The sequence below is a fragment of the Leptodactylus fuscus genome, chromosome 8, assembly GCF_031893055.1.
Source record: "Leptodactylus fuscus isolate aLepFus1 chromosome 8, aLepFus1.hap2, whole genome shotgun sequence".
NCBI lineage: Eukaryota > Metazoa > Chordata > Amphibia > Anura > Leptodactylidae > Leptodactylus > Leptodactylus fuscus.
The window spans coordinates 95,895,130-95,920,863 of NC_134272.1; the positions used below are offsets into that span (position 1 = coordinate 95,895,130).

At 44.1% G+C, this 25,734-nt stretch overlaps 1 protein-coding gene across 1 annotated transcript in view; it reads right to left on the bottom strand.

Moving 5' to 3' along the window:
• The window catches only part of ADCY5 (adenylate cyclase 5), a 108,712-nt gene that overhangs the window by 37,978 nt on the left and 45,000 nt on the right, over nt 1-25,734 (bottom strand). The window lies entirely within an intron of this gene.

Consider the following 25,734-nt stretch of genomic DNA (forward strand, 5'->3'; position numbering starts at 1 on the left):
TCTGGGAAGAGGAGTACAACCACAGCAGCACAGAGGAATATTAGGACACCCTGACAGTTCTCTCACTCCTATACTGGCCACATCCCTATAAGGGCCACCTATAGTATAAGGTATATCTGTGAGTGTGCGACCTATGGCAGTGTGTACGGTGACAGTTACAGGTACAGCAGTCTGACATGTGACTGGACTGTCCCCCATCCATTACTGCCCCTCACAGCCCTGTCATGGCCGCCATTATATCACTTCTATCTACTGAGAGCGAATGTGAACGTCACTCTAATATTTGCTGTTCCCCTCACAGAGGCCATAGCAGGGAAACAGCAGAGATCTGAGGCGCGGGCCGCCATGTCATCTACACATCCCTGCACAGAGCCTGGTGCTGTAACCCATAACAACCAATCAGAGCAGAGCTTGCAATTCTTACACTGGTCTTGAAAAATGAAAGCTGCACTGTGATTGGTTGCTATGGAAGGGTATGGTTGCTAAGGTCAGGCTTTGATTACTGAGGCCTACTTAATTACTACTAATAGGTATGAGGTTCCCTCTGCTCCCCAGGATGGGCCCAGAAGAAGTGAGCTGCACCCCTCACCACTGAGCAGTATATATATATATATAGAGAGAGAGCAGTATATATATGTCACGGGATGGTTAGAGTCTATACTATAGGCAATGTGTAATATATATTTCATGTGGAATGTATTCTCTAACCTGTTATATACATCAATGTGTAGTTGGCTGATTGGGGTCTAGTGTGTTAGCACATTGTATGCAAATATCTCTAACTAGTGAGGACCAGTGAGGACAATGGGTGGAGATAATCTGATCAGTGTCTCCAAGAAGATGTTGGACTGTGCATTGTCCATATTAGACAGGGAGTCTGCTCTCCTTGGTATAGGTGAGGGGGGAAGGATCTGTGACTCAGCCCTTCCCCCCCACAGATATAGGTGTAACAGTCTTAGTATATAGTATATAGCTTGCAGTTAGTATGTGTTAACCGGCCTGTGCACAGCTCTGCAGAGAGCCAGAATTTAGTTACAGGACCAAGGAACCAAAGCTATCATTGGATTGTGACTTCTGTGGACTTATTGTTATTACGGTTGATGTGACCGCCGCCGGCTACTAACTTTGTGGATTACAATAAATTGCTGTTGTCTCCCGACCTCTTGCGTCCGTGTTGATTCAAAAGACCATCCGGAGGAAGACGTATACCTCAGCTCTTTGACAATATATATATATATAGGGGGTCACAGGACACAACGGCCGAATTAATGAGCACAATGAGCTTAGATGTCATAGCAACCAATCACAGCACAGCTTTCATTCTGTACTCTGCTCCGGAAATATCAAAGCTGTATTAGGATTGGTTATATGGGCTGTGATTGGTTATATGGGCTGTGATTGGTTATATGGGCTGCGATTGGTTATATGGGCTGTGATTGGTTATATGGGCTGTGATTGGTTATATGGGCTGCGATTGGTTATATGGGCTGTGATTGGTTATATGGGCTGTGATTGGTTATATGGGCTGCGATTGGTTATATGGGCTGCGATTGGTTATATGGGCTGTGATTGGTTATATGGGCTGTGATTGGTTATATGGACTGTGATTGGTTATATGGGCTGTGATTGGTTATATGGGCTGTGATTGGTTATATGGGCTGCGATTGGTTATATGGGCTGCGATTGGTTATATGGACTGTGATTGGTTATATGGGCTGCGATTGGTTATATGGCTGCGATTGGTTATATGGGCTGTGATTGGTTATATGGGCTGTGATTGGTTATATGGGCTGTGATTGGTTATATGGGCTGTGATTGGTTATATGGGCTGTGATTGGTTATATGGGCTGTGATTGGTTATATGGGCTGTGATTGGTTATATGGGCTGTGATTGGTTATATGGGCTGCGATTGGTTATATGGGCTGCGATTGGTTATATGGGCTGCGATTGGTTATATGGGCTGTGATTGGTTATATGGACTGTGATTGGTTATATGGGCTGTGATTGGTTATATGGGCTGTGATTGGTTATATGGGCTGCGATTGGTTATATGGGCTGCGATTGGTTATATGGACTGTGATTGGTTATATGGGCTGCGATTGGTTATATGGCTGCGATTGGTTATATGGGCTGTGATTGGTTATATGGGCTGTGATTGGTTATATGGACTGTGATTGGTTATATGGGCTGCGATTGGTTATATGGGCTGCGATTGGTTATATGGGCTGTGATTGGTTATATGGGCTGTGATTGGTTATATGGGCTGTGATTGGTTATATGGGCTGTGATTGGTTATATGGGCTGCGATTGGTTATATGGACTGTGATTGGTTATATGGACTGTGATTGGTTATATGAGCTGTGATTGGTTATATGGGCTGTGATTGGTTATATGGGCTGTGATTGGTTATATGGGCTGTGATTGGTTATATGGACTGTGATTGGTTATATGAGCTGTGATTGGTTATATGGGCTGGGATTGGTTATATGAGCCGTGATTGGTTATATGGGCTGCGATTGGTTATATGGGCTGCGATTGGTTATATGGGCTGCGATTGGTTATATGGGCTGCGATTGGTTATATGGGCTGCGATTGGTTATATGGGCTGCGATTGGTTATATGGGCTGCGATTGGTTATATGAGCTGCGATTGGTTATATGGGCTGTGATTGGTTATATGGGCTGTGATTGGTTATATGGACTGCGATTGGTTATATGGACTGTGATTGGTTATATGAGCTGTGATTGGTTATATGGGCTGTGATTGGTTATATGGGCTGTGATTGGTTATATGAGCTGTGATTGGTTATATGGGCTGTGATTGGTTATATGGGCTGTGATTGGTTATATGAGCTGTGATTGGTTACTATGGGCTGTGATTGGTTATATGGACTGTGATTGGTTATATGGACTGTGATTGGTTATATGGGCTGTGATTGGTTATATGGGCTGTGATTGGTTATATGGGCTGTGATTGGTTATATGGGCTGTGATTGGTTATATGGGCTGTGATTGGTTATATGGGCTGTGATTGGTTATATGGGCTGTGATTGGTTATATGGACTGTGATTGGTTATATGGGCTGTGATTGGTTATATGGGCTGCGATTGGTTATATGGGCTGCGATTGGTTATATGGGCTGTGATTGGTTATATGGGCTGTGATTGGTTATATGGGCTGTGATTGGTTATATGGACTGTGATTGGTTATATGGGCTGTGATTGGTTATATGGGCTGTGATTGGTTATATGGGCTGCGATTGGTTATATGGGCTGCGATTGGTTATATGGACTGTGATTGGTTATATGGGCTGCGATTGGTTATATGGCTGCGATTGGTTATATGGGCTGTGATTGGTTATATGGGCTGTGATTGGTTATATGGACTGTGATTGGTTATATGGGCTGCGATTGGTTATATGGGCTGCGATTGGTTATATGGGCTGCGATTGGTTATATGGGCTGTGATTGGTTATATGGGCTGTGATTGGTTATATGGACTGTGATTGGTTATATGGGCTGCGATTGGTTATATGGACTGTGATTGGTTATATGGACTGTGATTGGTTATATGAGCTGTGATTGGTTATATGGGCTGGGATTGGTTATATGAGCCGTGATTGGTTATATGGGCTGCGATTGGTTATATGGGCTGCGATTGGTTATATGGGCTGCGATTGGTTATATGGGCTGCGATTGGTTATATGGGCTGCGATTGGTTATATGGGCTGCGATTGGTTATATGAGCTGCGATTGGTTATATGGGCTGTGATTGGTTATATGGGCTGCGATTGGTTATATGGACTGCGATTGGTTATATGGACTGTGATTGGTTATATGAGCTGTGATTGGTTATATGGGCTGTGATTGGTTATATGGGCTGTGATTGGTTATATGAGCTGTGATTGGTTATATGGGCTGTGATTGGTTATATGGGCTGTGATTGGTTATATGAGCTGTGATTGGTTACTATGGGCTGTGATTGGTTATATGGACTGTGATTGGTTATATGGGCTGCGATTGGTTATATGGACTGTGATTGGTTATATGGGCTGTGATTGGTTATATGGGCTGTGATTGGTTATATGGGCTGTGATTGGTTATATGAGCTGTGATTGGTTACTATGGGCTGTGATTGGTTATATGGGCTGTGATTGGTTATATGGGCTGCGATTGGTTATATGGGCTGCGATTGGTTATATGGGCTGTGATTGGTTATATGGGCTGCGATTGGTTATATGGCTGCGATTGGTTATATGGCTGCGATTGGTTATATGAGCTGTGATTGGTTATATGGGCTGTGATTGGTTATATGGGCTGGGATTGGTTATATGGGCTGTGATTGGTTATATGGGCTGTGATTGGTTATATGGGCTGTGATTGGTTATATGGGCTGTGATTGGTTATATGGACTGTGATTGGTTATATGGGCTGTGATTGGTTATATGAGCTGTGATTGGTTATATGGGCTGTGATTGGTTATATGGGCTATGACTTTTGTAAGGAGTCCAGGAGGCGGGGCTCAGCTCTTCCACCACCACCATGTGAGCTGTGATAGGACCTTGTTCAGACTCCAGTCCTGATGAGGTTTTTTTCCTCAGGTTGTTGTCAGGCAGGGAAATATATCTGCGAAATAACTGGAAGGCGACGGCAGACCCCGAACCTGCAGCTGACGCTCTTGTGTTGCCATGGAAACCCACCCGACTGCGAAAAGAAACGCGGATGCTGCGATCAGTGTGCGTGGAGCGGCTTCATGACATCACAGGCTGCAGAACACACACGGAGCGGTCACACCGCATAGCAGAGCCGACACGGACACGGGTATAGTGCGAACTACAGCTCTGCATCGTATAACACAGAACCCAAGCCAATCCCTGCGCAATGTCACAGCCAAAATAATCAGCCGTAAGGTCTCTGCTTACTGTCAGTGAATGGAAACCCCGTCACATCCAGAAGCTACAGTCACACCCCAGCAGGTCCTGCTCACACAGCTGACAGGCACATTATATAGAGCCCATTATATCCGCTGACAGTCCACGTATGGTCGCACCTGGCGATAATGGAACGACGAGTATGACAGTGAAGGTGACCGTGAGAGTGATGATGGGGGTGGGGGTGATTTCCTTTATGATCAGGGGCCATCAGGACATCTGTCTGTAAGATAGCAGCCATCCCCACCGGGGTACACGGGGAACGTTCCCCCTTCATTTATAATACGCGGTTACGGTATGTGATACGACGCGCGCAGGATTTGTGGTACTTCTTGTGCACGTCGCCATTGCTGAAAACTTGCATCACCTGCTCACTGCATATGGCAGGTCTATCACATAGGACCAATGAGAGATTTCATGTCCGGAGGCCGTGGTGACAAGGTTGGAATAGACCCGACCAGCGGGGGGCGCTGTGACCTCAACGCTCTAAGCTATCCACAAGGCAGGGGAGGATATTCAGTAGGGTCTGTAGTGCCATTAGGCCCAGAAGTGTAACCTTAAAGGGGTTGTCCAGGGGAAAATTGTAGTAATTAATTAGGCCCGGGAAGGTGGGAATAAAACAACCATCCTCGCCTGCGCTCGGTGCTCCGGGGCCTCCCCGCGCGCTCCGTCCTGCAGCTCTCTTGTTGTCTTTAGGCCGTAGTGACAGCTGACGCTAATGAGTGACCTTAAGAAGGGAATCGGAGAAGTCACTACCTGTCTGGGACATCACAGCCGGTGAGAAATTCAGCAGCAAGAAGGAGCCGACTGTACCGGACCCCCCAGGAGGACACCGGAGCACCGGGACAGTTGAGTAGGTTTCCTAATTAGAAGTATTGTTTAGCCTGGACAACCCCTTTAAGCTCCCGGGCCTTAGAGCAAGATTTGTAACTGGGTCCCCACTCCTCACCATGTGCGATCTGTAACACTGTCTGTTCTTATGTAGTACAGAGGCCTTTAGGGTGCAGGGCCCGGTAGCGATTGCTGTCTCTGCACCCCCTACAGCAGGACCCCCGCCGGATGAGAGGAGGCAGAAGCCATGCAGGTCTGTGTGTTTTTGGTGTGAGGATCCGCAGCCTAAACTTCAGTGCAAACCTTATGGAGGTCATGGCTGGCACTGACTGGTGAGTAGAAGGTCAATGAACCGCCATTCTGAAGTGTGTACCGAGACCCCTGACCTATTAGTCTCCCCCCCCGTACCGAGACCCCTGACCTATTAGTGTCCCCCCCCCCCCCCGTACCGAGACCCCTGACCTATTAGCGTCCCCCCCCCCCCGTACCGAGACCCCTGACCTATTAGTGTCCCCCCCCCCTGTACCAAGACCCCTGACCTATTAGTCCCCCCTCCTGTCAGTGACCAGAGGACGTCGCGTTCTGCTGCTGTACATCACACATTATCTATGTGGCCTCAGTTGGTTAGAGGAAATGGTTAATCCACTGGCCTAGCACTGAAAGTGGGCACCTGGGCGCCCGCCAACGATCGCGGACCAGCGCCAGGTGACAGATACTACGAGGCGTGAGACGTGAGCATCTCCTGATACACCAGCAGCCGGACCCTCCATCCAGATACACAAACCCTCAGCTGGCGCCGGAGGGCTCTGTGTATTGTCAAGGGCAAGTGGGGACACAAGAAGGGTGACGGAGAGAGGGAGCAAACGGGGACAAGTCCAATCATGTCATCGTGACAGCGGCAAACGACCACAGGCGACAAAAACAGTTCATGATCAAGGGGAGCGAATAGAATTCTAGATCCTGGTGTGAATAATCTTACATTATGACTGTAATCACACACGCAATATGTGCTGCATTTTATTTCTTTTATTTAATCCAAAGAGTGGACATAAGAGGAACGGGAACTGTGAAGCAAATTTGCCAACACCTGATACTTCCCGGAGGCTTCTGAAAATAAAACGTGACCTCCTGGATTCCAGGAAGAGCGGACAAATCTCCTGGGTCACTGGATGTGGGACTTTATTTTGCAGCCATGTTGAAAATGGGACGTGACCAACAGGTGGAGTGACAACCACTACCATCCTATCTATGATGCTGGCCACCCAGCTTTGCACACTGCCAGAATGGTAGATAGTTCTGCATTGCACCTACTAAAGTCTACCTGGCGGACCAGAATGGGTTGCACGCAGTCATGTGACATGTCAGTATAGCAGACAGGAGAGCCGCAGTGCAGGATGGGGCAGGAAGCATTACGTATATGGCAGCGTATAGTGAACAGAAACTTCAGCACTTGGAGACGTCATAAACCAGAGACAAGGATGGACAAGCCCTGTAAATATCAGGGGCTTCAGGTGTATCCCTCAGGTGGTGCACTGTGCTGCCTTGCAGATCTATGGCCTATGACATGAGTATCCTGGGATTCGGCGCCCTGGTCCCGCACACAGTGATCCTCACCTCGCCGTCACATCTCATTTTCCATTTCAGCTTCTTTTACCGTAAATGGGTTTTCTTGTGCACACAGAGCTGTCCGTCACTCCAGTCTCATGGATAAACGCCCGTGAAATTCGCTGCTATTTTTACTCTCCCTCTTTGTTGTTGTCGTCGCCCTAATCCTCGCTGATAGAAATGATTTGCTCTAAGCTGAAACGGGTTAAAAATTCGGCGTGGTGCGCTGGGTGCGAGGCTTTGATCCGTGGGCTGCGCACATCGCACGTTATAAATTATTCCCTGCAAACATCGCTGCATCTCATTTTCAATTAACACCTTGTCTGCTGCAGGCCCCGCAAAGTCAACCAACAACCGACGTGCCGCACCTGACAGAAGCTTCTTAAAGGGATTTATCTCATGGACTTCTTAGGCTAGGTTCAGATTTGCATCGGACTCGGCTGCAGAGACTTCTCTCCACTGGTTTCAATATAAAAGCATCAGACACCCGGCGGACCCCGGCGACCCCATTGTAGTCTATAGTCATTGTTATAGCAAGTGTGACCTAGCCTTAACTCCCAGGCAATGTTGAATGCGGCTCTGGAGTAAAGAGAAAGGTGAATCCCATCAATATTTGGTGTGACCTTTGCCCTTTGGAGGAGTCCTGGAAGTGATGATACGACCCCCACAGATACAGCCCTGATCTCAGCATCATCCAGGCTGTCTGGGATGACATGAATAGAGTGACGGACTGGAGCAACATCCACAGAAGATCTGTGCAAGATGGCGGCGGGAACAACCTCCCTGCGCAGATCCGCCAAAAACTGTCTGCAAGGACCGAGAAGAAGGCAAAGGGCAAAGGTCACACCGAATATTGATGGGACTTCCATTTCTCTTTGCCTCATTCATTCCATAAAATAAACTATTAACCCTTCTATTTCTTACTGCGGATCATCTGCCTAAAACATTTGCACATTGTCGTATATTAGAATAAAGCATAGATCGGCTGGCCTCGCCGGACGCTGCAGTATCGTGCGCCAATCATTACCTATCACAGGCCATGGAGATTGTTATACGTACAGGTCACATTGTAACAAATATCCCTGATCCCCGCGCAGCGCTCCAATGTTTTTACAATGTGACTGGAATCGAGGCCAATCTCTGCACTGACTGACACGTTTCGCTGTATAAACACGACAGTGACACACACAAGCGGCCGGGCCGGCTCCTCTCATCTCGTTGTGGCCTTTTTTGGTTATCTGTGTCCCGACGGGTTCCAGCAATAAAAGTGACAAATAACGGAGCGCGAGGAGGGAGCGGTGGGCGGAGTCTATGTATACGGTGACCTCCACCTGGCTGTAGGAACATTGGGGGGATGAGCGCTCATCCTGATGTATAGAAGTCATCCGTCCATGATGGGATTCCAGACTCCATTTACCGCCGTCCATGATGTGCCAGACAGCGGCGGCCGCTCAGATGATTAAACATCGATTACGTGAGAAGATCCAAGAACTGTAATGACCTGACTGATCACCTTGAAGGGAATCCTCAGCTATGCTGAACTTAAAGGGGCGGTCAGGTAAATGTACTTTAAGAAAGTTTCTGTTTTGGTAAATGAAAGCCAATGGGGCTCGTGGCTGCGCACGTTTTCACGCTCCGTCTCTCCGTTGTTCGAGTCACCCGATGGAGCAGAACGATGAGAGCCTGAGCTGCTGTGAACCTCGTGTAAGATCTCTGCTTGCTGGCAGTGAATGAGAATACACGTTTTATTTCTATTCAGAGGCTCTGTCATGATTTGATCTTATTCGCACCGCTGAGGAATCGTCACAATGTAGCAGACTTGATATTATGGGCAATGTTCATCCTGAGCTCTCTGCTTCATGATGCCAGAACAAAGGCATGGGAGGCTTAGGCGGGAAGATGATTGGAACCAACATGGGACAGACTTATTATGACTTGGCAAAAAAAAAGTTGAAAATACTTGGCGCAAAATATTTGCAAATTTTTTCTTTTTTTAAAACGCCTTTGCCACATTCCCGAAAAAGGGGGTTTGTGGGGACCCCACCAGAGATCTGGCCTACATGGCACTGGTCTACACCGCTGTGGTACATGGTCCGGGTTATATGAGGTGCACCCTCTGCCCGTCAGGGGTTGTGAAGATCTGCATTGAACACGCCAGTCTTCAGAAATCTCCCCTTGTGTAATAAGACAGAAGAGTTACCACTGGGGGGCGCTCTGCTACCAGAGCCGTAAGATGAACCTTCTGGGTCTCAATGCAAAATCTGTACCAATCCCCCAACAATAATTTCTCTCCCCATATGTGCCCTGCCTGCACAGGTAACTGCTGATACTCAATTGCTAACACTGTGGCCCCATTCACACATGTGCAGAGACTGGCGCAGTTTGCATTCGGTTTTTATTAGAATAAAAGCTGCGGCTTAGCCGCACTGCGCGCCAGACTCATTACCGGCTGCTCCAAAACAATAGTGAAAACAGGATCTATACTGTGCAAATCCACAGGGAGGCGCCGCCAAAAGACTCGCGCCTGGCAGAGGTGATTGGGGACCCAGGGACTGACAAGGCACAACTATAGGATTATTATTAAATTACCCAGGGGCCAGGATCCCTCATTAGTGCACAGGGAGCGGCGCTGTCACCTTGAGAGTCCCTGCCGTGCACGCTGCCCATGTGCTGCCACAGCACAATCCGTCCCCTGGAGACTCGCCTTTATTTATGTTGTGATGACTTTGGTGCAGCTGCAGCCGCCGTCACATTTACCTCAGCGCAGGTGTCCGCTCCAAACCTCTAAACGTCCTTGGAAAAAAAAAAGTTGCGCTGTTGTCACCAGAAACATCGACCTAGATCTGCGCAACGTTTCATGTGCTCTCCTCCACAGCCGGCAGCAGCATTAACCCTTTGCATCTGTTATAGAGCACCCCAAGAAGCAATACAGGAGATATTACTAGGAAGCTTGGGGGTGGTCCTAGCCCCAAACAACTTAGCCCCACCCACATGTCCACAATCAGGAATCAATCACCTCTTGCCACATAACACAATCCATGGGCCGCCTCTATCTCAGTAACCAGAGTATTTACTAAAAACGCCAAACAGAACCCGGGATGACGGCTGGCGGGAGCGCTAGCTGTGCCGCCATCTTTACTGCTCACAGGAACGGCGAGGACAATGATCCGAATATTCTATAGCAAATACAAGAGAAAGCAGAATGAAGAGATTATAAGCGATAATCCCGAGCGCCCCCAGATGTTACAGAGGAAATATGAAGATTATGAGGGACCTTCTTTCCTTCCATGTAATCCGCTGTACAGATGGCGGGATGAAGACCGAGACCGCGCCAAAACATATCCCATAACAAAGAAGTAGGGGACGCGCACAGCTCCGGGGTCACCGAATATAGAGGAGACATGACAGCCTTAACCCCTTGTGTCCATTATTGGCCTGATCTATGAAGCATGAACTTAATACAGGGGACATGACAGAGAAGCTCAGGGGTGGTCCTAGCCACAGGGACCTCCCCCAAGTAACTTAGATCCACCCCAATACTCTTGAATCATCACTTCCTAATATAATAACTTTCAGAATATTCCCGCAGCGTCCACTGACTTGTAGAAATATCAGACACAGTCCGAACCAGTCAGCGCCATAAACTGGAGAAAACAGTGAGTGCGGAATATGCCGGAAACTTGTGGATGTGAAGTTCTGCTACTAATGGGAATCAGGGGCTTATGGGACTCTAATAAGCGGGCCGCTGTAATGAGGCGCTGACTATATTCCCAGGATACAGAAACACTTGCCTCTGTTTCCATGATAACGACTTCCTATTAATTAGTCGCCTCATAGATACAGACTAGAGACAATCCGCGGATTACTGAGGACGCAAGTCACATCCCCCCCCAACCCCCGGGAGTTACACTCCACAATGAGCTTATCGACCATATTATCCCTGAGCGAAAAGCCAGAGTCCACCAGACACCAACTGAGAGAGAGCAATACACCAAAAAACTAGCTAGGGGGCGCTAGAGGGACATATGGGGAAGGAGCAAGAAGTCAAAATGTCTAGGCCAGGGTATATAGATACAGGGAGAGCACAGATAAGCGAGAACTGCCACTATTTACATAGGACTGCCGGTGACATCTACTACATTACCTGTATATAGAGAGTTATCACTGTGTTATCTGTGGTGTTACATAGGACTGCTGGTGACATCTACTACATTACCTGTATATAGAGAGTTATCACTGTGTTATCTGTGGTGTTACATAGGACTGCCGGTGACATCTACTACATTACCTGTATATAGAGAGTTATCACTGTGTTATCTGTGGTGTTACATAGGACTGCCGGTGACATCTACTACATTACCTGTATATAGAGAGTTATCACTGTGTTATCTGTGTGTTACATAGGACTGCCGGTGACATCTACTACATTACCTGTATATAGAGAGCTATCACTGTGTTATCTGTGGTGTTACATGGGACTGCCGGTGACATCTACTACATTACCTGTATATAGAGAGTTATCACTGTGTTATCTGTGACGTTACATGGGACTGCCGGTGACACCTACTACATTACCTGTATATAGAGAGTTATCACTGTGTTATCTGTGGTGTTACATAGGACTGCCGGTGACATCTACTACATTACCTGTATATAGAGAGTTATCACTGTGTTATCTGTGTGTTACATAGGACTGCCGGTGACATCTACTACATTACCTGTATATAGAGAGTTATCACTGTGTTATCTGTGGTGTTACATAGGACTGCCGGTGACATCTCCTACATTACCTGTATATAGAGAGTTATCACTGTGTTATCTGTGGTGTTACATAGGACTGCCGGTGACATCTACTACATTACCTGTATATAGAGAGTTATCACTGTGTTATCTGTGGTGTTACATAGGACTGCCGGTGACATCTACTACATTACCTGTACTCAGAGAGTTATCACTGTGTTATCTGTGGTGTTACATAGGACTGCCGGTGACATCTACTACATTACCTGTATATAGAGAGTTATCACTGTGTTATCTGTGTGTTACATAGGACTGCCGGTGACATCTACTACATTACCTGTATATAGAGAGTTATCACTGTGTTATCTGTGGTGTTACATAGGACTGCCGGTGACATCTACTACATTACCTGTACTCAGAGAGTTATCACTGTGTTATCTGTGGTGTTACATAGGACTGCCGGTGACATCTACTACATTACCTGTATATAGAGAGTTATCACTGTGTTATCTGTGTGTTACATAGGACTGCCGGTGACATCTACTACATTACCTGTATATAGAGAGTTATCACTGTGTTATCTGTGGTGTTACATAGGACTGCCGGTGACATCTACTACATTACCTGTATATAGAGAGTTATCACTGTGTTATCTGTGGTGTTACATAGGACTGCCGGTGACATCTACTACATTACCTGTATATAGAGAGTTATCACTGTGTTATCTGTGGTGTTACATAGGACTGCCGGTGACATCTACTACATTACCTGTATATAGAGAGATATCACTGTGTTATCTGTGGTGTTACATAGGACTGCCGGTGACATCTACTACATTACCTGTACTCAGAGAGTTATCACTGTGTTATCTGTGGTGTTACATAGGACTGCCGGTGACATCTACTACATTACCTGTATATAGAGAGTTATCACTGTGTTATCTGTGGTGTTACATGGGACTGCCGGTGACATCTACTACATTACCTGTATATAGAGAGTTATCACTGTGTTATCTGTGGTGTTACATGGGACTGCCGGTGACATCTACTACATTACCTGTATATAGAGAGTTATCACTGTGTTATCTGTGGTGTTACATAGGACTGCCGGTGACATCTACTACATTACCTGTATATAGAGCGTTATCACTGTGTTATCTGTGGCGTTACATGGGACTGCTGGTGACACCTACTACATTACCTGTATATAGAGAGTTATCACTGTGTTATCTGTGGTGTTACATAGGACTGCCGGTGACATCTACTACATTACCTGTATATAGAGAGTTATCACTGTGTTATCTGTGTGTTACATAGGACTGCCGGTGACATCTACTACATTACCTGTATATAGAGAGTTATCACTGTGTTATCTGTGTGTTACATAGGACTGCCGGTGACATCTACTACATTACCTGTATATAGAGAGTTATCACTGTGTTATCTGTGTGTTACATAGGACTGCCGGTGACATCTACTACATTACCTGTATATAGAGAGTTATCACTGTGTTATCTGTGGTGTTACATAGGACTGCCGGTGACATCTACTACATTACCTGTATATAGAGAGTTATCACTGTGTTATCTGTGGTGTTACATAGGACTGCCGGTGACATCTACTACATTACCTGTATATAGAGAGTTATCACTGTGTTATCTGTGGTGTTACATAGGACTGCCGGTGACATCTACTACATTACCTGTATATAGAGAGTTATCACTGTGTTATCTGTGGTGTTACATGGGACTGCTGGTGACATCTACTACATTACCTGTATATAGAGAGTTATCACTGTGTTATCTGTGGTGTTACATAGGACTGCCGGTGACATCTACTACATTACCTGTACTCAGAGAGTTATCACTGTGTTATCTGTGGTGTTACATGGGACTGCCGGTGACATCTACTACATTACCTGTATATAGAGAGTTATCACTGTGTTATCTGTAGTGTTACATAGGACTGCCGGTGACATCTACTACATTACCTGTATATAGAGAGTTATCACTGTGTTATCTGTGGTGTTACATAGGACTGCCGGTGACATCTACTACATTACCTGTATATAGAGAGTTATCACTGTGTTATCTGTGGTGTTACATAGGACTGCCGGTGACATCTACTACATTACCTGTATATAGAGAGTTATCACTGTGTTATCTGTGGTGTTACATAGGACTGCCGGTGACACCTACTACATTACCTGTATATAGAGAGTTATCACTGTGTTATCTGTGTGTTACATAGGACTGCCGGTGACATCTACTACATTACCTGTATATAGAGAGTTATCACTGTGTTATCTGTGGTGTTACATAGGACTGCCGGTGACATCTACTACATTACCTGTACTCAGAGAGTTATCACTGTGTTATCTGTGGTGTTACATAGGACTGCCGGTGACATCTACTACATTACCTGTATATAGAGAGTTATCACTGTGTTATCTGTGGTGTTACATAGGACTGCCGGTGACATCTACTACATTACCTGTATATAGAGAGTTATCACTGTGTTATCTGTGGTGTTACATAGGACTGCCGGTGACATCTACTACATTACCTGTATATAGAGAGTTATCACTGTGTTATCTGTGGTGTTACATAGGACTGCCGGTGACATCTACTACATTACCTGTATATAGAGAGTTATCACTGTGTTATCTGTGGTGTTACATAGGACTGCCGGTGACATCTACTACATTACCTGTACTCAGAGAGTTATCACTGTGTTATCTGTGGTGTTACATAGGACTGCCGGTGACATCTACTACATTACCTGTACTCAGAGAGTTATCACTGTGTTATCTGTGGTGTTACATAGGACTGCCGGTGACATCTACTACATTACCTGTATATAGAGAGTTATCACTGTGTTATCTGTGGTGTTACATAGGACTGCCGGTGACATCTACTACATTACCTGTATATAGAGAGTTATCACTGTGTTATCTGTGGTGTTACATAGGACTGCCGGTGACATCTACTACATTACCTGTATATAGAGAGTTATCACTGTGTTATCTGTGGTGTTACATAGGACTGCCGGTGACATCTACTACATTACCTGTATATAGAGAGTTATCACTGTGTTATCTGTGGTGTTACATAGGACTGCCGGTGACATCTACTACATTACCTGTATATAGAGAGTTATCACTGTGTTATCTGTGGTGTTACATGGGACTGCTGGTGACATCTACTACATTACCTGTATATAGAGAGTTATCACTGTGTTATCTGTGGTGTTACATAGGACTGCCGGTGACATCTACTACATTACCTGTACTCAGAGAGTTATCACTGTGTTATCTGTGGTGTTACATGGGACTGCCGGTGACATCTACTACATTACCTGTATATAGAGAGTTATCACTGTGTTATCTGTAGTGTTACATAGGACTGCCGGTGACATCTACTACATTACCTGTATATAGAGAGTTATCACTGTGTTATCTGTGGTGTTACATAGGACTGCCGGTGACATCTACTACATTACCTGTATATAGAGAGTTATCACTGTGTTATCTGTGGTGTTACATAGGACTGCCGGTGACATCTACTACATTACCTGTATATAGAGAGTTATCACTGTGTTATCTGTGGTGTTACATAGGACTGCCGGTGACACCTACTACATTACCTGTATATAGAGAGTTATCACTGTGTTATCTGTGTGTTACATAGGACTGCCGGTGACATCTACTACATTACCTGTATATAGAGAGTTATCACTGTGTTATCTGTGGTGTTACATAGGACTGCCGGTGACATCTACTACATTACCTGTACTCAGAGAGTTATCACTGTGTTATCTGTGGTGTTACATGGGACTGCCGGTGACATCTACTACATTACCTGTATATAGAGAGTTATCACTGTGTTATCTGTAGTGTTACATAGGACTGCCGGTGACATCTACTACATTACCTGTATATAGAGAGATATCACTGTGTTATCTGTGGTGTTACATAGGACTGCCGGTGACATCTACTACATTACCTGTATATAGAGAGTTATCACTGTGTTATCTGTGGTGTTACATAGGACTGCCGGTGACATCTACTACATTACCTGTATATAGAGAGTTATCACTGTGTTATCTGTGGTGTTACATAGGACTGCCGGTGACACCTACTACATTACCTGTATATAGAGAGTTATCACTGTGTTATCTGTGTGTTACATAGGACTGCCGGTGACATCTACTACATTACCTGTATATAGAGAGTTATCACTGTGTTATCTGTGGTGTTACATAGGACTGCCGGTGACATCTACTACATTACCTGTACTCAGAGAGTTATCACTGTGTTATCTGTGGTGTTACATAGGACTGCCGGTGACATCTACTACATTACCTGTATATAGAGAGTTATCACTGTGTTATCTGTGGTGTTACATAGGACTGCCGGTGACATCTACTACATTACCTGTATATAGAGAGTTATCACTGTGTTATCTGTGGTGTTACATAGGACTGCCGGTGACATCTACTACATTACCTGTATATAGAGAGTTATCACTGTGTTATCTGTGGTGTTACATAGGACTGCCGGTGACATCTACTACATTACCTGTATATAGAGAGTTATCACTGTGTTATCTGTGGTGTTACATAGGACTGCCGGTGACATCTACTACATTACCTGTATATAGAGAGTTATCACTGTGTTATCTGTGGTGTTACATAGGACTGCCGGTGACATCTACTACATTACCTGTACTCAGAGAGTTATCACTGTGTTATCTGTGATGTTACATAGGACTGCCGGTGACATCTCCTACATTACCTGTATATAGAGAGTTATCACTGTGTTATCTGTGGTGTTACATAGGACTGCCGGTGACATCTACTACATTACCTGTATATAGAGAGTTATCACTGTGTTATCTGTGGTGTTACATAGGACTGCCGGTGACATCTACTACATTACCTGTATATAGAGAGTTATCACTGTGTTATCTGTGGTGTTACATAGGACTGCCGGTGACATCTACTACATTACCTGTATATAGAGAGTTATCACTGTGTTATCTGTGGTGTTACATAGGACTGCCGGTGACATCTACTACATTACCTGTATATAGAGAGTTATCACTGTGTTATCTGTGGTGTTACATAGGACTGCCGGTGACATCTACTACATTACCTGTACTCAGAGAGTTATCACTGTGTTATCTGTGGTGTTACATAGGACTGCCGGTGACATCTACTACATTACCTGTACTCAGAGAGTTATCACTGTGTTATCTGTGATGTTACATAGGACTGCCGGTGACATCTCCTACATTACCTGTATATAGAGAGTTATCACTGTGTTATCTGTGGTGTTACATAGGACTGCCGGTGACATCTACTACATTACCTGTATATAGAGAGTTATCACTGTGTTATCTGTGGTGTTACATAGGACTGCCGGTGACATCTACTACATTACCTGTATATAGAGAGTTATCACTGTGTTATCTGTGGTGTTACATAGGACTGCCGGTGACATCTACTACATTACCTGTATATAGAGAGTTATCACTGTGTTATCTGTGGTGTTACATGGGACTGCTGGTGACATCTACTACATTACCTGTATATAGAGAGTTATCACTGTGTTATCTGTGGTGTTACATAGGACTGCCGGTGACATCTACTACATTACCTGTACTCAGAGAGTTATCACTGTGTTATCTGTGGTGTTACATGGGACTGCCGGTGACATCTACTACATTACCTGTATATAGAGAGTTATCACTGTGTTATCTGTAGTGTTACATAGGACTGCCGGTGACATCTACTACATTACCTGTATATAGAGAGTTATCACTGTGTTATCTGTGTGTTACATAGGACTGCCGGTGACATCTACTACATTACCTGTATATAGAGAGTTATCACTGTGTTATCTGTGGTGTTACATAGGACTGCCGGTGACATCTACTACATTACCTGTATATAGAGAGTTATCACTGTGTTATCTGTGGTGTTACATAGGACTGCCGGTGACATCTACTACATTACCTGTATATAGAGAGTTATCACTGTGTTATCTGTGGTGTTACATAGGACTGCCGGTGACACCTACTACATTACCTGTATATAGAGAGTTATCACTGTGTTATCTGTGTGTTACATAGGACTGCCGGTGACATCTACTACATTACCTGTATATAGAGAGTTATCACTGTGTTATCTGTGGTGTTACATAGGACTGCCGGTGACATCTACTACATTACCTGTACTCAGAGAGTTATCACTGTGTTATCTGTGGTGTTACATGGGACTGCCGGTGACATCTACTACATTACCTGTATATAGAGAGTTATCACTGTGTTATCTGTAGTGTTACATAGGACTGCCGGTGACATCTACTACATTACCTGTATATAGAGAGTTATCACTGTGTTATCTGTGGTGTTACATAGGACTGCCGGTGACATCTACTACATTACCTGTATATAGAGAGTTATCACTGTGTTATCTGTGGTGTTACATAGGACTGCCGGTGACATCTACTACATTACCTGTATATAGAGAGTTATCACTGTGTTATCTGTGGTGTTACATAGGACTGCCGGTGACACCTACTACATTACCTGTATATAGAGAGTTATCACTGTGTTATCTGTGTGTTACATAGGACTGCCGGTGACATCTACTACATTACCTGTATATAGAGAGTTATCACTGTGTTATCTGTGGTGTTACATAGGACTGCCGGTGACATCTACTACATTACCTGTACTCAGAGAGTTATCACTGTGTTATCTGTGGTGTTACATAGGACTGCCGGTGACATCTACTACATTACCTGTATATAGAGAGTTATCACTGTGTTATCTGTGGTGTTACATAGGACTGCCGGTGACATCTACTACATTACCTGTATATAGAGAGTTATCACTGTGTTATCTGTGGTGTTACATAGGACTGCCGGTGACATCTACTACATTACCTGTATATAGAGAGTTATCACTGTGTTATCTGTGGTGTTACATAGGACTGCCGGTGACATCTACTACATTACCTGTATATAGAGAGTTATCACTGTGTTATCTGTGGTGTTACATAGGACTGCCGGTGACATCTACTACATTACCTGTATATAGAGAGTTATCACTGTGTTATCTGTGGTGTTACATAGGACTGCCGGTGACATCTACTACATTACCTGTATATAGAGAGTTATCACTGTGTTATCTGTGGTGTTACATAGGACTGCCGGTGACATCTACTACATTACCTGTATATAGAGAGTTATCACTGTGTTATCTGTGGTGTTACATAGGACTGCCGGTGACATCTACTACATTACCTGTACTCAGAGAGTTATCACTGTGTTATCTGTGGTGTTACATAGGACTGCCGGTGACATCTACTACATTACCTGTACTCAGAGAGTTATCACTGTTATCTGTGGTGTTACATAGGACTGCCGGGGACATCTACTACATTACCTGTATATAGAGAGTTATCACTGTGTTATCTGTAGTGTTACATAGGACTGCCGGTGACATCTACTACATTACCTGTATATAGAGAGTTATCACTGTGTTATCTGTAGTGTTACATAGGACTGCCGGTGACATCTACTACATTACCTGTATATAGAGAGTTATCACTGTGTTATCTGTGGTGTTACATAGGACTGCCGGTGACATCTACTACATTACCTGTATATAGAGAGTTATCACTGTGTTATCTGTGGTGTTACATAGGACTGCCGGTGACATCTACTACATTACCTGTATATAGAGAGTTATCACTGTGTTATCTGTGGTGTTACATAGGACTGCCGGTGACATCTACTACATTACCTGTATATAGAGAGTTATCACTGTGTTATCTGTGTGTTACATAGGACTGCCGGTGACATCTACTACATTACCTGTATATAGAGAGTTATCACTGTGTTATCTGTGGTGTTACATAGGACTGCCGGTGACATCTACTACATTACCTGTACTCAGAGAGTTATCACTGTGTTATCTGTGGTGTTACATAGGACTGCCGGTGACATCTACTACATTACCTGTATATAGAGAGTTATCACTGTGTTATCTGTGGTGTTACATAGGACTGCCGGTGACATCTACTACATTACCTGTATATAGAGAGTTATCACTGTGTTATCTGTGGTGTTACATAGGACTGCCGGTGACATCTACTACATTACCTGTATATAGAGAGTTATCACTGTGTTATCTGTGGTGTTACATAGGACTGCCGGTGACATCTACTACATTACCTGTATATAGAGAGATATCACTGTGTTATCTGTGGTGTTACATAGGACTGCCGGTGACATCTACTACATTACCTGTATATAGAGAGTTATCACTGTGTTATCTGTGGTGTTACATAGGACTGCCGGTGACATCTACTACATTACCTGTATATAGAGAGTTATCACTGTGTTATCTGTGGTGTTACATAGGACTGCCGGTGACATCTACTACATTACCTGTACTCAGAGAGTTATCACTGTGTTATCTGTGGTGTTACATAGGACTGCCGGTGACATCTACTACATTACCTGTACTCAGAGAGTTATCACTGTGTTATCTGTGGTGTTACATAGGACTGCCGGTGACATCTACTACATTACCTGTATATAGAGAGTTATCACTGTGTTATCTGTGGTGTTACATAGGACTGCCGGTGACATCTCCTACATTACCTGTATATAGAGAGTTATCACTGTGTTATCTGTGGTGTTACATAGGACTGCCGGTGACATCTACTACATTACATAGGACTGCCGGTGACATCTACTACATTATTTGCTCTCCTATATTACATATAATGATCCGTGCGCTGTATTTAGTGATTTCTCTGATATTTGCGGCGATGATTCTGCGTATGTTTATTCTTGCGGTTAGTTTGTGCATATAATAATGTAGGAACCCCTTGGGGGCTGCTGCCTGGCACATGAGGGGTTAATGACGCACACAGCTGACGCTCGTTCTCCGGATATTGTGGGCGGAGTCTGAGCTCGCACGTGTAAATGACTATGTTGATCTTATAGGAGATATTGAGTGTTGTGTTTCCATGGATACACGTTACCTGCAGCCCCCGGCGCCCGCGGCAGAGACTATGGAGAATGTGAGATTAATACAAAGCGCAGGATTTTTACTTTTCTCATTTTTAGCCATTTATGGCCAGAAAGTGATGAGCGAATATTCCTGCGCAGTCCGATAGAAAGGGGCGCAGATTAACCCCCTCCTGACCAAGCATGCTCTGATTTTGACTCCCCGCCTCCCAAACTTTCTTATTTTTCTGTTCTCAGAGTCATACGAGGGGTTAATGTTTATGGGACAAATTCTTCTCCATAACGGCCCCATTATTCATTCTGGACAATGTGGCGGGAGATGGAAAATAATCCGGAATGGCGGGAATCAGAGAGAAACTGTGTGCGCGACTGTGTTATGGGCTTCATCTTTATGGCATTCACTCTGCAGCCAAAATGCCATGTCACTTATATTCTATACGACCCCTGCATTTTATACATCCTCTGCATTCTATATGACACTTATATCCTATACGTCCCCTGTATTCTATACGTCCCCTGTATTCTATACGACACTTGTATTCTATATGTCCCCTGTATTCTATACGACACTTGTATTCTATACCTCCCCTGTATTCTATACGACACTTGTATTCTATACGTCCCCTGTATTCTATACGACACTTGTATTCTATACGTCCCCTGTATTCTATACGACACTTGTATTCTATACGTCCCCTGTATTCTATACGTCCCCTGTATTCTATACGACACTTGTATTCTATGCGTCCCCTGTATTCTATACGACACTTGTATTCTATACGTCCCCTGTATTCTATACGACACTTGTATTCTATATGTCCTCTGTATTCTATACGACACTTGTATTCTATACCTCCCCTGTATTCTATACGACACTTGTATTCTATACGTCCCCTGTATTCTATACGACACTTGTATTCTATACGTCCCCTGTATTCTATACGTCCCCTGTATTCTATACGTCCCCTGTATTCTATACGACACTTGTATTCTATGCGTCCCCTGTATTCTATACGACACTTGTATTCTATACGTCCCCTGTATTCTATACGACACTTGTATTCTATATGTCCTCTGTATTCTATACGACACTTGTATTCTATACCTCCCCTGTATTCTATACGACACTTGTATTCTATGTGTCCCCTGTATTCTATACGACACTTGTATTCTATACGTCCCCTGTATTCTATACGACACTTGTATTCTATACGTCCCCTGTATTCTATACGTCCCCTGTATTCTATACGTCCCCTGTATTCTATACGACACTTGTATTCTATATGTCCCCTGTATTCTATACGTCCCCTGTATTCTATACGTCCCCTGTATTCTATACAATACTTGTATTCTATACGTCCCATGCATTCTATACGTCCCCTGTATTCTATACGACACTTGTATTCTATATGTCCCCTGTATTCTATACGACACTTGTATTCTTTACTTCCCCTGTATTCTATACGTCCCCTGTATTCTATACGACACTTGTATTCTATACGACACTTGTATTCTTTACTTCCCCTGTATTCTATACGACACTTGTATTCTATATGTCCCCTGTATTCTATACGACACTTGTATTCTTTAATTCCCCTGTATTCTATACGTCCCCTGTATTCTATACGACACTTGTATTCTTTACTTCCCCTGTATTCTATACGACACTTGTATTCTATACGACACTTGTATTCTATGCGTCCCCTGTATTCTATACGACACTTGTATTCTTTAATTCCCCTGTATTCTATACGTCCCCTGTATTCTATACGACACTTGTATTCTTTACTTCCCCTGTATTCTATACGACACTTGTATTCTATACGACACTTGTATTCTTTACTTCCCCTGTATTCTATACGACACTTGTATTCTATGCGTCCCCTGTATTCTATACGACACTTGTATTCTATGCGTCCCCTGTATTCTATACGACACTTGTATTCTATGCGTCCCCTGTATTCTATACGACACTTGTATTCTATGCGTCCCCTGTATTCTATACGACACTTGTATTCTATGCGTCCCCTGTATTCTATACGACACTTGTATTCTATGCGTCCCCTGTATTCTATACGACACTTGTATTCTATGCGTCCCCTGTATTCTATACGACACTTGTATTCTATGCGTCCCCTGTATTCTATACGACACTTGTATTCTATGCGTCCCCTGTATTCTATACGACACTTGTATTCTATACGTCCCCTGTATTCTATACGACACTTGTATTCTATACGACACTTGTATTCTATACGTCCCCTGTATTCTATACGTCCCCTGTATTCTATACGACACTTGTATTCTATGCGTCCCCTGTATTCTATACGACACTTGTATTCTATGCGTCCCCTGTATTCTATACGACACTTGTATTCTATACATCCCGTGCATTCTATACGTCCCCTGTATTCTATACGACACTTGTATTCTATACGTCCCCTGTATTCTATACGACACTTGTATTCTATACGACACTTGTATTCTTTACTTCCCCTGTATTCTATACGACACTTGTATTCTATGTGTCCCCTGTATTCTATACGACACTTGTATTCTATACGACACTTGTATTCTATATGTCCCCTGTATTCTATACGTCCCCTGTATTCTATACGACACTTGTATTCTATACGTCCCCTGTATTCTATACGACACTTGTATTCTATACGTCCCCTGTATTCTATACGACACTTGTATTCTATACGTCCCCTGTATTCTATACGACACTTGTATTCTATGTGTCCCCTGTATTCTATACGACACTTGTATTCTATACCTCCCCTGTATTCTATACGACACTTGTATTCTATGTGTCCCCTGTATTCTATACGACACTTGTATTCTATACGACACTTGTATTCTATATGTCCCCTGAATTCTTTACTTCCCCTGTATTCTATACGACACTTGTATTCTATATGCCCCCTGTATTCTTTACTTCCCCTGTATTCTATACGACACTTGTATTCTATACGACACTTGTATTCTTTACTTCCCGTATTCTATACGACCCCTGTATTCTATGGGTCGGGACAATCCCAGGAATATCACATTTATTTGGTTTTATATTTTATGTTTTAACCCCTAAAAAAAAATAAAAAAAAATAAAAAAAAAAAAGGGGGGGGGGCTGTGGCTTTATTTTTGCCAGGTGTACTTGTTATTTGAGGCTATTTTGGGGAATTTCTGATATTTTGATCGCTTTTTCTTCTAATTTTTATGGGATGTGAACGGATCTTTTTATTTTTTCCCATATGGAGTCTGCTGTATTTTGCAGAGCGGTCCCGGGCGCTGAGATTTTCTTTATGTTTATTTATTTTTATTTCAAATCCAGGGAATCGGGAATCACATTTATTTTTTTAAAGGGGCGTTATCACTGGGAAAAGTCATTTCTAACTAATCACACCTTTGCATAGGCTTTAGAAAGTCTATTCCACACCTACCTGTAGTATGTCGATTGCCTCAGTGGTTTCTGAATAAGTCCGTTTTTATTGTTATGCTAATTAGTCTGGTGCACGATACATGGTGCACACCTCTCCTGTTGTTTCCTATGGGAGGCTGCTGCTGCTGCTGACTCCGCTTCCTGTTTGCCTCACACACACATAGGAGATAATAGGAGAGAGGAGGCTGCTGGGAACTTCCTGTGCTGGCTGGAGGCTCATTAGCATATGGATAAAAACTGACTTATTCAGAAACCACTGAGGCAACCTACAGACTACAGGTAGGTGTGGAATAGACTGTCTAAAGCCTGTGCAAGGATGAGATTAGATAAAATGACTTTTCCCAGTAATAGAGCCCCTCTAAACTCTTTTTAATTAAAGGGTTGGCTTTTATACTATTTATTAGCCACATAAAACACACATACAGGGCTCACGTGCTACACGCATACAGGGCTCACGTGCTACACGCATACAGGGCTCACGTGCTACACGCATACAGGGCCCACGTGCTACACGCATACAGGGCTCACGTGCTACACGCATACAGGGATCACGTGCTACACGCATACAGGGCTCACGTGCTACACGCATACAGGGCTCACGTGCTACACGCATACAGGGCTCACGTGCTACACGCATACAGGGCTCACGTGCTACACGCATACAGGCTCACGTGCTACACGCATACAGGGCTCACGTGCTACACGCATACAGGGCTCACGTGCTACACGCATACAGGGCTCACGTGCTACACGCATACAGGGCTCACATAATACTCTCATACAGTACTCACATACTACATGCATACAGTGCTCACGTGCTACACACATACAGGGATCACGTGTTACACACATACAGTGCTCACATACTACACACATACAGGGCTCACCTACTACACATATACAGTGCTCACATACTACACACATACAGTGCTCACGTATTACACACATGCAGGGCTCACATACTACACGCATACAGTGCTCACGTGCTACACACATACAGGGATCACGTGTTACACACATACAGTGCTTACATACTACACACATACAGGGCTCACATACAGTACTCACATACTACACACATACAGGGCTCACCTACTACACATATACAGTGCTCACATACTACACACATACAGTGCT